General features: G+C 50.5%; 1 protein-coding gene across 4 annotated transcripts in view; it reads right to left on the reverse strand.

The window, feature by feature from the left end:
- GPR68 (G protein-coupled receptor 68) overlaps nucleotides 1–15,010 on the reverse strand; it is a 41,365-nt gene that overhangs the window by 7,293 nt on the left and 19,062 nt on the right. The window contains exon 1 of one of the 4 annotated variants that reach the window (XM_061395107.1): nucleotides 8,597–8,946. The exons of the other annotated variants lie outside the window; for them this stretch is intronic. The gene's annotated coding sequence lies outside the window, so the exon portion shown is untranslated. Of the gene's footprint in view, nucleotides 1–8,596; nucleotides 8,947–15,010 lie in introns of those variants that run through there. 4 annotated transcript variants of the gene reach the window in all.

Genomic DNA, 15,010 nt, shown 5'->3' on the forward strand with positions numbered 1-15,010 from the left:
CCTCCTACCTTCCCGCCACCAACATGTTGGCCAGCTTTCTGTGCCCTGGTCACCTGGCCTTGCTCCAGTTGCTCCAGGAGTGCCGCCCCCTGCCAACCCCTCCCCTCCACCTCCAGGTCAGGGCTGGTTCCTTTGCCGCCAGCTTGCAGCTTAAACACCACCCCTTTGTGAGGCCCTCCCTGACCATCCCACTGGACTGGCCCCCTCCCCCAGCACCATCACTCCTTCCTATGTGCCGGCTCTGCAGAGTTTCCATCAGTATCTGAGATTTGTTTGTTTACTTGTCTGCTTGTTGCTGATCTGTCTCCTCCATGAGGATGTATTGGGTTGGCTAAAAAGTTCATTTGGTTTTTTCCATAAGATGGTACCAAAAAACCCGAATGAACTTTATGGCCAATTCAATAAATTCCAAGAGGGCCGTGTGTACCTTGAACAGTGCCTGGTACATCACAGGCACTCCTGAGGACTTCTGGAATGGATAAGTGGGTGCCACCTCCCCACCTTACAGATGAGGAAACTGAGGTTCAAAAGGGGAAGGGACGAGCCCAAAGCCAGCCTGACGAAGGAAGTATGGGCACTAGAATCCAGGTCTTCTTGTTCCAAGCCCCACCTCCCCGCCACAACCAGTCCCTATCTGAGCCTTGGCCCCAAGCTCTTAGTCCCTGAAGATGAGGACTCCGGGAGGGCCCACCTCTCCAACCTTTCCAGGATATAGGCCTGGATTTCAGTGATGGTGGTGGAGGGAGGTGCTTCTTGGTGCCATTTTCAGTTGTGGTTTAATATACATGACGGGAGCTTCCCTGGTGGCTCAGATAGTAAAGAACCTGTCTGCAATGCAGGAGACCCAGGTTTGATCCCTGGGTGGGGAAAATCCCTGGAGAAGCGAATGGCTACCCACTCCAGTATTCTTGCCTGGAGAATTCCATGAACAGAGGAGCCTGGAGGGCTACAGACCATGGGTGGCAAAGAGTTGGACATCACTGAGTGACTAATACTTTCACTTTCATACATAATATAAAATTTACTTTGTTAATATTTTTAATGTACAATTCAGTGGTAATTAAGTACACTTAAACTATCATGCAACCATAACCACCATCCACCTCCAGAACTTTTTCAGTTTCCCCAGCTGAAAATCTGTTCCCATTAAACACTAACTCCCCATCTTCCATTCACCCAGGCCATGGCAAACACTAGTCCACTGTCTGCCTCTGTGAATTTGACCACTCTAGATACCTTATGTACTTCCCTGGTGGCTCAGACAGTAAGCTGAGTGATATAGCATTTGTCTTTTTGTGTCTTATTTCACTTAGCATCATGTCCTCAAGGTGCATCCATGTTGTAGAATGTTATTAGAAGCTCCTTACTTTTTAAGGCATAATAATAGTCCATCATACATATATACTGCATTTTATTTTTCCATTTGTCAATGGACATTTGGGCGACTTCTACCTTCTGGCAATCATGAATAGCGCTGCTCTGAACATATCAGGTCAGGAAGCAACAGTTAGAACTGGACATGGAACAACAGACTGGTTTCAAACAGGAAAAGGAGTACGTCAAGGCTGTATATTGTCACCCTGCTTATTTAACTTCTATGCAGAGTACATCATGAGAAACGCTGGGCTGGAACAAGCACAAGCTGGAATCAAGATTGCCGGGAGAAATATCAATAACCTCAGATATGCAGATGACACCACCCTTATGGCAGAAAGTGAAGAGGAACTAAAAAGCTTCTTGATGAAAGTGAAAGAGGAGAGTGAAAAAGTTGGCTTAAAGCTCAACGTTCAGAAAACGAAGATCATGGCATCTGGTCCCATCACTTCATGGGAAATAGATCGGGAAACAGTGGAAACAGTGTCAGACTTTATTTTTGGGGGCTCCAAAATCACTGCAGATGGTGATTGCAGCCATGAAATTAAAAGATGCTTACTCCTTAGAAGGAAAGTTATGACTAACTTAGATAGCATATTGAAAAGCAGATATATTACCTTACCAACAAAGGTCCGTCTAGTCAAGGCTATGGTTTTTCCAGTGGACATGTATGGATGTGAGAGTTGGACTGTGAAGAAAGCTGAATGCTGAAGAATTGATGCTTTTGAACTGTGGTACCTAGAGAAGACTCTTGAGAGTCCCTTGGACTGCAAGGGGATCCAACCAGTCCATCCTAAAGGAGACCAGTCCTGGGTGTTCAGTGGAAGGACTGATGCTAAAGCTGAAACTCCAATACTTTGGCCACCTCATGCGAAGAGTTGACTCATTGGAAAAGACTGATGCTGGGAGGGATTGGGGGCAGGATGAGAAGGGGACGACAGAGGATGAGATGGCTGGATGGCATCACCGACTCGATGCACATGAGTTTGGGTGAGCTCCGGGAGTTGGTGATGGACAGGGAGGCCTGGCATGCTGTGATTCATGGGGTCGCAAAGAGTCGGCCATGACTGAGCGACTGAACTGAACTAAACATGAGTATACTACTTGAGTCGCTGCTTTCACTTTTTTTGGGTATAGATCCAGAAGTGGAAACACTGGATCATATGGTAGTTCTATTTTTAATTTTTTGAGGAACTGCATTCTGTTTTTTCACAGTGGCTACACCATTTTACATTCCCACCAACAGTGCAAAGATGTTTTCTTGGTTTTCTTTTCGTGTTTTGGTTTATATGTTTTGATGGCGAGATTTGGGGCGAAGGGGAAGCTGAGGACTGTGACCTCTGAAACTTGCACAGTCCCATGAGTCAAAATTTGGCCTCACTCCTCCTCTTTTTGACAGCTCTCCTGTCCCTGAATCCCAGGCCCACACCTGAGGGTCCAAATGGTTCACGTGGCTCAAACGTGAGGAAGGCCCTGAGCGGTCCCCAGGGACACTGGCCCGGGACATCCGTGTCTCTGAATTTATCTGAGGTTCTCCACAGTACACACAAAATTACCCTCAGGAAGATAAAAATTCATGCATCAGCATGGGCTTCCAGGCACCCACAAAATGGGCAAAAGAAACCAAATGAAAACACGTCCTGTCTGGTCTCAGGAATTTGTTGAGAGTCACCTGGCCGCAGCCTACTGTTTGCAGGTGGTGAGTGTATGCATGTGTGGGACAGGCTGGGGTGACCATTGATAAGTTCCTATTTCCTAGGACAACAACAAGCAACTTCTGGCAACCAAAGTCAGAAATATTCAAGTCTGCAGAGCAAAGAAGAAACACAGACGATGCTTAAGTGAAAGCACCTCCTATGTCCACTTTGGAGCCAAAAGAGGTTTGGGGGGATTCTAGAGCAGTCGTTCTTAAACTCAGGTGTGCCTGAGTCACCTGGAGGATTTGTTGAAACAGATCAGAGCCCCACCTTCATAGTTCCTGACTCAGTGTGTCTGAGGCAGGACTCGAGAACCTGCAACCACCCACCAGATGATGCTGGTGCCGCAGGGCCACGGACCACACTCTGAGAAGCAAAGCATCCACGGGTCTAGAGGCTCTGGGGTTTCACTCCTGGCCGAGTGTCATCCATGAGTTCCCAGGTCAAAGAACAGAACAGCTGGAAGGGGAACTTAAGACCCAGCAGAACTCGATGGGCAGAACCAGAATGCAGCCCTTGGGAGGTCAGCAGCCTGACTCAGGCTCTCAAGACAAGTGAGTGCGTCTCTTTGGTACTCACACTTGGTATTTGCCAGATCTCCCACAGTTGACACAGCATTTCACATCTGCCCTCCTGTCCCATCTTTGCAACAGCCCTACTGTCCCCCCATTTTAGGGATGAGGAAACTGAGGCCCAGAGGGATACAGTGGCTTGTCCAACAGTCTGGTACCTCCTGGTTTCATTCCACAAGTATCTCTGGAGCATCGGTTCACAGCCCCAGACTGGACATGGGGGACTTAGAGATAAAGAAGAAGAAATGGCTCCCACACTCAGGGAGCCTCTGATCTTGAAAGGCAGGAACAAGTCAGCACCACTCAAGGTCACGTGTGGCGGGAAATGGGGGCATCCCTCCCACTCACATTTAAAGCTGACTTGTTCTTTTCACCACACACACTCACACACACACACACACACACACACACACACACACACACTGCACCTCCTCCATGGTTTTGACCCCCCAACACTGATGACTCCCAGATGTCCTCCCCACCCCGAGGGGGAAGGCTTACAGAACCAGCTTCCTCCTGCCACACAGGGCATGCTCAGTGAGGCCGCCCTGCTCCCACTGTTTCTTCCACCAGTCTGTTCTTGGAGGTAGCATCTCCACCTGCCCAGGCTCTTGTGTTGGATGGCTGTGTGGGTTGTTGATCTTTATCTTCATCCACAGCATCCACTCAATCAGTCAGTTCTACCATTTCCAAATCTTAAATATTTCCCACATCCATCTCCTCCTCTTTAGCTCCCTCCCCAGTGCCCCAGATTGGCTTGGTCAAGGCTTCCTCCCCAGAATCAATGCATGGTCTCCTGTGGGATTCCCTGTCTCCATCTCACCATCGTCAAAGCCATCTTCTAAAACACAAATCTAAGCTAATCATTCCTGCTTCAAACCCTCCAGTGGCTCTCCAATCATCCATCCACTCACCAACCACAGCAGATACTTACTGAGTGTCTATTATACAGAAGGCACCACACTAGACACTGGCTCCTGGGGTAGCTCACATTGCTTTTAGTCTCATGGGAGAGGGGAGAAGAAAAGAGAGGATTAGCTCCTAGGGAGAGTACAAGACATTAAGTTCTGAGTTCATAGGAGGTGACTTAGCCAGAAAAGCCTTTCTAAGCAGCATGATACTCTAAGATCAGGAGAAGAGAGAGGGGCAGCCAGGGAAGAAAGGAGTTTCTGCCTGTGGAAACAATACATTCAACAGGCCAAATGCCAGATAGACAGAGAGTGAGCACCTGTAAGGAACTGAATGTGAGGAGGGTGTGACCAGAGAGGGGACAACAAGAAGCTACAGAAATGTTACCGAGTCCATACTGGCTCTGCTCGCCACACGAGAGGCCAATGAATTGGAGATGAGGTGTAGAGACAAGAAATATGACTTTATTCAGAGGCCTGGCTGACCGAGAAGATGGCAGACTAATGTCTCTAAACAACCATCTTGTCGGGGTCTGGATGCCAGTTTTTTTTTTAATAGAACCAGAGAGAGAAGAGCTGAGGAACTCAAGTCAAAAGGCAGAATAGAGAGGGAGAGACAGTAAGAAAGTAAAATAAAATGGGTCTTCAGTCTTGCAAAACATCTCCGGGAAGGGGTGTGTCAATCTCTTCTTTCCTGCAGCCTTCACAGGTGGGCAAGGTCAGACTATCTGTGATTATCTGTGAGCTACAGATTGCCTGTGAGCTGCAAAGACACTCACAGTCAGGCAGAGGGACAGGGTCCTCTGAGGCAGGCCATTATGTATGATGATAATAACAAAAGCAATGAAAAGCAAGTCAAAGAAACAGTTCCATCATGGAGTCAGAATTAGCTTCTCCCTGGAACAGGAACTGCTGACTAATTAGAAGGAGCTGAGGACAGTCAGGGACAAATCTGAGATGTATCTCAGTGCTTGGTCCTCATATTATTTGTTAAAATGGATGGATGCACGGAGAGGTAGGTGGGTTGGGTGGATGGACAGAGGAGTAGGTGGATGAATAAGATGGGTAAATAGAAGGATAAGGGGGTAGATGGACAGATGGGTGAGTAAATGGGTGGAGAGATGGGTGGGTGCATGGATGGATGGGTAGAGGGTTTTGAGGTCAGGTGCTGGGACGGACGATGGAAATATCATTAACTCATTAATGGAAACAGAAAAGTGAGAGGGAGGAATCATTATGGCCTCCTCTTCAGCCTGTGGCATCTGTTTAAGTGACCTGAGCTGGTTGCAGAGGATCCTGCTTTGTCACCCAGGCCTCATCACAGCCAGCTCTCCCTTCTGCCACTCCCAGAGGAAAGGTACCCCTCCATGGAAATTGCATTTTTCCAGGAGTGTCCTCTCTACCTGTACTCCACAGAAAGCCTGCTCCCCAAAAATCAAAGGCACAGTGGGTGCATGGTGTTCTGTAAATGGGAACGTGTGGCTGGGACAGATGGACCAGGCCATTCCAGGGAAGAGCCCTCCACGTGCCAGGAACATTGCTGCACATTCATCCTCTCTCTCACCAGCACCCATTTTCCAGATGAAAAAACTGAGGCTGCTCAAGATTCTAAATCCGTGTGGGGCCCTGCGGAGCTTGCAGGCACGAAAGCCTTTTTGTGTCTCCCTCTTTCTTGTAGGCCAGCCTCCAGCCTTCATGATCTTCCCTTAGGTCCGAAGGGCAGATTTGAACAGTTGCTAATCAAGAGAGGGGCAGCCAAGAAACCACCTGAGGCAAGATTATACGGGAGGAGAGAAGCTCATCATCATTAGGAGACTGACCACCCAAGATGAAGTTAAGGGAGTGAAGGCAGGAGAAGAAGGGGACAACAGAGGATGAGACGGTTGGAAGGCATCACCGGCTCAATGGACATGAGTTTGAGTAAACTCTGGGAGATGGTGCAGGACAGGAAAGCCTGGCGTGTTGCAGTCCATGGGGTTGCAGAGAGTCAGACACAACTGAGCGACTGAGCGACTGAACAAATGAACAACGACAACAGGCCCTGCTCATACCTAATCTTATCAGAGACCTCACCCTTGAACCACTGACGAAAAACCCTTCATCAAATCCTCTGGGGCTGCCACACATAGTTTTTCACGGTGAGAGCCCCCAGTGTCCCTCTTTGGCAAAGTAATACAGTTATCCGTTTGTGTGTTGTGGTAGTCACTTAGTCGTGTCTAACTCTTTGCGACCCCATGGACTATAGCCCGCCAGGCTCCTCTAACTGTGGGATTTTTCAGGCAAGAATACTGGAGTGGATTGCCATTGCCTTCTCCAGGGGATCTTCCTGTCTCAGGGATCGAACCCAGGTCTCTTGCACTGCAGGCAGATGATTTACTGTCTGAGCCACCAGGGAAGCACTTTCTCCTTTTCTACTTCATCCAAAACTCTGTCTCCACGATTCAATTCAGCACCAGTGTATACAGAAGTTGAGCTTTCAGCAATAATTACATGATGTAAGCCAGGGCTTCCCTGGTGGCTCAGTGGTAAAGAATCCACCTGCAATGCAGGACATGCAGGTTCAATCCCTGGGTCTGGAAAATACCCTGGAGGAGGAAATGGCAACCCACTCCAGGATTCTTGCCTGGAAAATGCCATGGACAGAGGAGCCTGGCGGGCTACAGTCCATGGGGTGGCAAAGAGTCAAACTCAACTTGGCAGCTAAACGACAACAAGAACAAATGATGCAAGCCAGGTTTTGAGCTCAGATTGGTCCACGCTTTCCTTTACACCGCACTTTCTGACCATCACAGTTGTTACAGAGCAACCACCCCTCACTTCCAGGCTTTGCCAGGCTCCAGTTCACCCAGATGCCACCTGGAGGCCAACAGGCTTGGGCCTGGGCTAGCTCCACCCCCGCCCTCCCCGCCCCTCACCACACCTGGCATGCCAACCATCTTCTCACCACTCAAGGTAAAGAACCTACTGTGTGGCCAAGGCTTGGATCCCCAAGGTAGAGGGGATTGGGACAAAGAATCAAAACACAGAGCCGCTGCGTCTGCCTCACGTTACCATTCAGCTAAGAAACTGAGGGGCTTCCCTGGTGGCTCAGTGGTTAAAAACAAAAAAACCCAGCCTGCCAATGCAGGTTCGATTCCTGGGTTGGGAAGAGTCCCTGGAGAAGGAAATGGCACCCCACTCCAGTATTCTTGCCCAGGAAATTCCACGGACAGAGGAGCCTGGTGGGCTACAGTCCATGGAGTCGCAAAAGAATCAAACACCTCTTAGTGACTAAACCACAACAAGAAACTGAGACAGTACGTGTGAAGCAACCCAAAACCTCATAGAGGCCTCCGAGGACTTGAACATCCAAGAGCAGTTCAATCCCCAAAGGCAGGAAGGGCCTCTGACTCGAGCTGGGAGCCCTATGCACGTTCTAGGCCAAAAGTGCTGAGCTGGTGCATAAACAGCGGTCTAATCTGTCACCCGTCTCTTCTGAGTGGTGGCTTGATGGCACACACACAGTTACTCATGGGCTGGGCAGCTCTGCTCAGGGAGCCACCAGCACAGCGAGCTGGGGGATTTCCTGCATGCCCAGCTTCCCTTCCCTTTGGCTCGTCAAACTTCCACATGCTTTAAACACTTCCTAAAAGTGCCCTTTTCAGAGGTCGTTGATGTCTCCTTCTGGGGCAGGAGTAGAATCAGACTGCATTTTCCCCTTAGTCCCCAGCTTTTCCCTAAATAGCCTCACTCCAGCAAAAGCAAGGAGACAACCTCACTTCTAAAGCCCTCGTCACTGTTTAAACATTCAATTCCATCGGGAGCTCACAAAGGCACAGTGAGTCGGTGGGGCCGGCACTGTGAACCTATTTCACAGAACCTGAAGCCCAGAGAGGCTAACCTAGTTGCTCACGTCCATACAGTAAGTTGGGTGGATCTGAATCCAGAGCCCAGACCACTGGGCACCAACCCGCTGCCTTTGATCTCTTTCCATCATAAATCACAGCAAGGAATGCACTTGACACATACAGACACCAGAGACACATGAACCCAGAGCAGTACTTACCTTATCACTTGTGATGCACTCGGATCATTTCTACTCTATTTTGCTTTTCTAAGGGTCGTGAGCTGATAAATCGATTTCCTGACCTGCTCTTCTGTCAGGATCCCACCCCTGTCTGCCCAGGCTCCAGACCCCAGGAAGGGGACGGCCGCTGCTGCCAGGTGGGGGGGAGCAGACAGCGAGGCAGGGAGCCGCAGCCTCGGGAGATCTGGGTCCTCTCCGACTCTGCGGGCCCGCCTGAGCTCAGCCCGCAAATCTCCACCAGCCGGCTTCCTCCGGCGCTCGCAGAGGAAGGACCCCGCAGCCAGGACCCAAGCTCCCCCTCCCGCGATTTCCCGAAGGCCACGCCCCCGACAGGCCACGCCCCCTAGCTCAGTCTCGAAAATCCCAGCGGGAGGCTCTGCCCATTCCCGAGCTGAGGCAGGATCATGTGAACTCAGAGCTGGTGTCAGGCTGGGTGGCTGTGAGGAAAGCTCGCCCACCACAGGATGAAGGCGGCTGGACAGGCGCCCTGAGCCTGCCTTCCATACACCCCAGACATAGTGCGCGACCTTGCCGAGAACGCTAAAGCCTCCATTTGGGGCACGGACCCCAAGGACTTGGGGGGATTCAGGAGGAGCCGGGTGTGCTAATGGTACCCACCCAACCGCCTTTGAGCACCTGCAAGACACCAGGAGATTCAGGATGCTGAACCCCTGAGCCAGAGGTCTTGACTTGAGCCAGACAGGCTGACGCTCAGATAACTAGAAAGTATCACAGACCTACCTGCCAACGCAGGAGACTGGGGTTCAATCCCCGGGTTGGGAAGATCCCTTGGAGGAGGAAATGGCAACCCACTCCAGTATTCTTGCCCGGAAAATCCCATGGACAGAGGAGCCTGGTGGGCTACAGTCCATGGGGTCGCAAAGAATCGGACACGACTGAACGATGAAACAACCACCACAGACACAAGAGGGAGAGGACAGCAGACACGGCGGAGGAAGCTGACTGTTTCCACTCCACCCCCAGGCTGTCACCCTTCAGAAGCCAGCATCTGGGTCAGTGGGGCACAACTACATGAGCAAAAAACTGGGCAGCTTATGACAAATAACACCACTGCCCGGGCCCCACCCCAGATGAATTAAATCATATTTTCTGGAGGTGAGGTACCAGCCTCGGTGTTTTTAAAAGCTCTCTGGGTGGTTCCAGGGGACAGTCAGGAGGAGAAGCGCTGAGGTGGGAGCGAGGGGGGTGGGGGTGGGAGGTAACTTGTTCTGCAGATCAACAGAAGGAGGGCATTGGAGGAAGCCTCTGGGTTGTGAATAAGGTGGACATCAATGTTTTGTTTTTGATGTTTATTTATTTGGCTGTGCTAGGCTTCCCTGGTGGCTCAGATGGTAAAGAATCCACCTGCAGTGCAGGAGACCAAGGTTCGATCCCTGGGTTTCGAAGATCCCTGGAGAAGGGAATGGCTACTCACTCCAGTATTGTTGCCTGGAGAATTCCATGGACAGAGGAGCCTGGCAGGCTACAGTCCATGGGGTCCCAAAGAGTCTGACACGACTGAGCAACTAGCACTTCACTTCAGATCTTAGCTGCAGCATTCAAGATCTTCAGTCTTCATGGTGGCATGTGGGATATTTAGTTGTGGCATGCAGAATCCAGTGCCCTGACTAGGGGTTGAACCCGGGCCCTGACTCACTGGAAAAGACCCTGATGCTTGGAAAGATTGAGGGCAGGAGGAAAAGGGGACGACAGAGGATGCGATGGTTGGATGGCATCACCGACTCAATGGACATGAGTTTGAGCAGACTTCGGGAGATTAGTGAAGGACAGGCAAGTCTGCAGGTGTGCTGCAGTCCATGGGATCACAAAGAGTTGGACATGACTTAGCAACTGAAAAACAACCCTGCATTGGGGGCCCAGAGTTTTATCTACTGGACCACCAGGGAAGTCTCAAACATCCATGTTTTTAAACAGCATGGCCCCGAGCAGGGAGCAAGCATGGGGCTCTGGCTTCATGGGGTCTTCTGGCTCTCAGGACCATTTCCTGAACTCCCTCAGCCCAGCAGAGCTAACAGGATCCATGGAGGTGACCTAGCCCAGTCTCTTCCCTTTACAGATGGGGAAACTCAGGCCCAAAGGGGCAAAAGCTCTAGATACGTCTTACTAAGTGATAGAGCCATGAATCTCCAAATGGTCTGCTGTGCTGTTTCAGTTTAACCTCCTCTCTCTGTGGTGTCTCCTTGGAAGTTGATTGGAAGAACATTGCTGGAGCCAGAAAACCAATGTCCACTATGGGCGGGGGACATCGGGGGGCACTGAGGATGTGCATTCTCTATTTTGTTGGGTGATTTGTGATTTCATCTTCTCTAGGAAGTGAACTGGTACAGTCCTGCCAGGAGGCTGTACTGGTAGGGGGCCCAGCAAAAATGCCCCTCAGTGGGGCCTGGGCCTCCAAGCAAATGCTCCTCCTCTGTCCAGTACAGCAGAAGCCTTGTCACCGAGCAGCAGTGTGTGCGGACACAGAGTGGAGAAGTCTGTGGGCTCTTCCTGATGCCATATGAAAGGAGGTGGGGAAGGAGTGCAGGATTGACCTAAGGGTGAAAGTCTGGCTGCCCCCAGGGCACACCCAGCAAAGAGAGCCCCCCTGACTCTTTACAGGGTGGCCCAGCCTAACAGGGTGCACACACACAGGCTGTCTATACCATCAGCATCCATACCTGCAGGACCACTGATGGCAGTGGGTACCCTGCTTTTGCCAGGGACCCCCCCCCTCCCTTCCTATTGGGCCTTTGGAACTGCAGATGGAGAGATGACGCTGACTTCAGATGAGTGAGCCCAGATCCTCTGTGAAATGCCCGCTCAGGAAGAGAAAAAAGAACCTGTGTGTATTCTACTTTGGTGCTGATGTTTTTTAAATATAAAACAGGAAAGAAGGACTAGAAACCACAATGACATCAAGCACCAAGCGGTGGCCTGATGCATCCTACAGACTCCATCGTAACCTCAGTCCCCCTGCAACTTCTCCAAGTAAACCTACAACCAAGTAAATGCAGTGAGCTTGTGATTAAAATACAACCTCAGGAGAAGACCACCTCTCCCCATTCAGACTTCTCTCCTTAAGCCCAAAGTGGGCAGAATGTCAGAGCTGCCACTGATGAGAGGCGGGCATCTGGTGAGGGGTGAGAATGCCTGAGTCCTCTGGGATGCTAGGGCTGCCTCTGTGGCTCTTTCCTGCCTAGAAAGACATAAGGGCTGAAATTGGGCCAGGCTTGTCACCTGAAATCATTTGCTCATTCTGCTCTTCCAGCCCCATGAGAGCAGTCATGAAGCACTGTAGACCCACTGGGATGACAGCCCTGGAAACCTGGATGAGCCCCGTGCTGTGCTGTGCTTAGTCGCTCAGTCGTGTTCGACTCTTTGTGATCCCACGGATTTAGCCCACCAGGCTCCTCTGTCCATGGGGATTCTCCAGGCAAGAATACTGGAGTGGGTTGTCATGCCCTCCTCCAAGGGATCTTCCCAAGCTAGGGATCAAGCCCAGGTTTCCCGCATTGCAGATGGATTCTTTACCATCGGAGTCACCAGGGATACCCAGGATAAGCCCTGGGCATCCCTATTGTGTCCTCAGCATAAACACCTGCTTCATGAACCTAGAGGCTTGGAAGGGCTGGTGGACTTTCCTGGGCTACTCTAGAGGTCACCAAGAGGGCCCCAGGGCCCCAGACCACAAGGCCTTTGGGCATCTACTGCCGACTCCCTAGAGGTCCAGACAGCCTGGGAGTCATCAGAGGGAGGGTTCTGGAGTGGGCCCTGAGCTGGTGACAGAATGCAAGTTCCTCCAGCACATGACAGTCACACAGTGCTGGGGTCCAGCCCTGGTGGATCCAGGGAATTCGAAGCGAGGACGGTGTCGGCGAGGACCAGGAAACAATTGCTTAATTAAATGTTAATTAAGGATATAAAGAGTAATAGAATAAGGATAGCTCAGTGAGAAAATTTAGTGGAGAAAAGAGGCTGAATAATTCAGCCAGAAGGTGAAAGATAATGGGGGAAGGGGTAGAGTCATGCAGTAAGCCAGGCTTTCTTCCTGTAAACTTATCATATGCAAAAGTTTAGGTGATTTGCATCATCTTCTGGCCCAGAGGCCTGTTAACATCTTAAGACCCTTTCTTCAGAAAACTTATTTTTCTCTAAAGGTGATTAGTCAGGTGCCACCCTCCAAAAACATTAGATAAAGTTGCATTCCTACAGGGCAAAAGTGTGGTGGGCTATAACAAGAAAAAAAATTAACTCAAGGGTCCAAGGTTACAAACATTAAAGCTACTACTTACATTCCTATACACCAATTATATTAATTAATACACTGCCAGGGACACAATAGGTAAGGGGTACGGAAACTTAGCAGCAAACATTGGCCCAACAAGTGAAAAACCCTTCACCAATACAATTTCTAATCAATCTTTTAACTGCTCAAAAGAATCTGTATTTAGACAGTTTAGAACATCTCATGCCTCTCATGGTTGGGAGGCTCTGAACAATCACATGTGGCCAGAAGAACCTATTCAAGAGAGAGATGGTGGTGGGGGACAGCCCCCGTAAAGTCAGAGGTGTAGGTGAGAACACAAGGCAGTAAAGTAGACAGACTCTGGTTTTGGGGGGTTGATGCTCGAGAATTTCCAGGGGGACTCCTGAGGCTCGATCCCGCCTTTGCGTATGCCGAGCCTCCTTCCTCATGACCTTTGCCATGGGCGGAGTTCCTCACGCTGGCTCCCGGCAACACGGAGCGGTTAAGAACAGAAACTCTGGGCCAGACTGTGGAGGTTAAGTCCCCGTGCTGCTACTGTCTGACTATGTGACCTTGAGAAACTCCATTCCTGGATGACCAGTTGGCACTTGTGAGAATCAAAGATGAGGTCCAGCAAGTGCCTGGCACTTAGTAGGTCAATGGTAGTGAGGATGCAGTGATGATGAGACTGGTGGTGGTGATGGTGATGGCCCCACTCCCTCGAGCTGGAAGGTCCTGCCCCTCCATCTGAGTCTCCCTAGAGAGGGTGAAGGATGGGCAGGCCAGCCTGGTAGGATGCTTGTCACGGTGTGTACCGTATTCCCCACAGGTACTCTACTGAATGGGGCTAGTTGGGGTAAAGGTCTTGGAGGCTCCCCAAGGGCTCCAAAAAATAGAAGAACTCTCTATAATGAGATGTCTGCTGTTTGACTGCAGGGACGACTTGTGCACTGAAAACTGGTCTTGGCCTTCCCAGCCTCACACTGCAGCACACACCTACATCAGAGGAGCTGATGGAAGGCTTCGCACTGCTGCAAGTTCCAAGTGGCCAGGTATGAATTAGGATGGCTTCAAGGACCAAGAGAAGGACAAGGAGAGAACCTCCCGTAGTGCCTGGCTCTGCTGCCCTCCCTCATGGGGTCAGAAAAGAGGTGGGAGCAACTCAGGATCAGGGAGCACAGGAAGTGCCATTTTGGGAGCACGTGCTGAGTGCCTTCCAAATGTCTCCCGTTTTAAGCTTCACTTCAACTCTCTTCGATAGGCAAGGCAACTGAGACTCAGAGGGGGCCAGCATCTTGCCCAGGGTCACGCAGCAGGCTAAACGCAGAGTGGTTTGACTCCAAAGACAGGGCTCTAGACTAGCTTACTGTTGCTGCTGAAACAAATTACCACAAATTTAGCTTTAAGACAACACACGTTTCTTACAGTCTGGTGGTCAAAAGTGGGTCTTAAAAAAATAAAGAGGGCTTCCCTGTTGGCTCAGTGGTGAAGAATCTGCCTGCAGGAGACATCAGTTTGATCCCTAGTCTGGGAGAATCCCACATACCTTGGAGCCACTAAGCCCATGAGCCACAGCTACTAAACTCTAGAGCCCAGGAGCCACAGCTACTGAAGCCTGAGCACTCTAGAGCCCATGCTCTGCAACAAGAGAAGCTACTGCAATAAGAAGCCTCCACACCACAACTGGAGAGTGGCCTGCACAGCAACTGAAGACCCAGCACAGCCAAAAAGACATAAATAAAATTATTCAAAAAAATAAAAAAGTTTGGACTTCCCTGGTGGTCCAGTGGTTAAGACTCCATGCTTGGAAAATGCAGGGGAACTAAGGTCCCATATATTGCGAGGTGTGGTCAAAAAAAAAAAAAAAATGGGTCTCGCTGGGCTAAAATCCAAGTGTCAGCAGGCCTGCCTTTCTCCTGGAGGGTATGGGGAAAACCCACTTCCTTGCCTTTTCCAGCTTCTAAAGGCTTCTGGCATCCCTTGGCCTGTGCTCCCTTCTGCTTTCAAAGCCAGCAGTGGCAGGCTGAGTCCATCTGTCATCACACCACACTGACCTCCCTCTGCTCCCATCTTCACATCTCCTTCTCTGCCCCCCCAGCCCTCTCTTCCTTTTAAGGACCCTGTGATCACACTGGGCCCACCTAGAT

Source organism: Bos javanicus, chromosome 21 (genome assembly GCF_032452875.1).
Source record: "Bos javanicus breed banteng chromosome 21, ARS-OSU_banteng_1.0, whole genome shotgun sequence".
Classification (NCBI taxonomy): domain Eukaryota; kingdom Metazoa; phylum Chordata; class Mammalia; order Artiodactyla; family Bovidae; genus Bos; species Bos javanicus.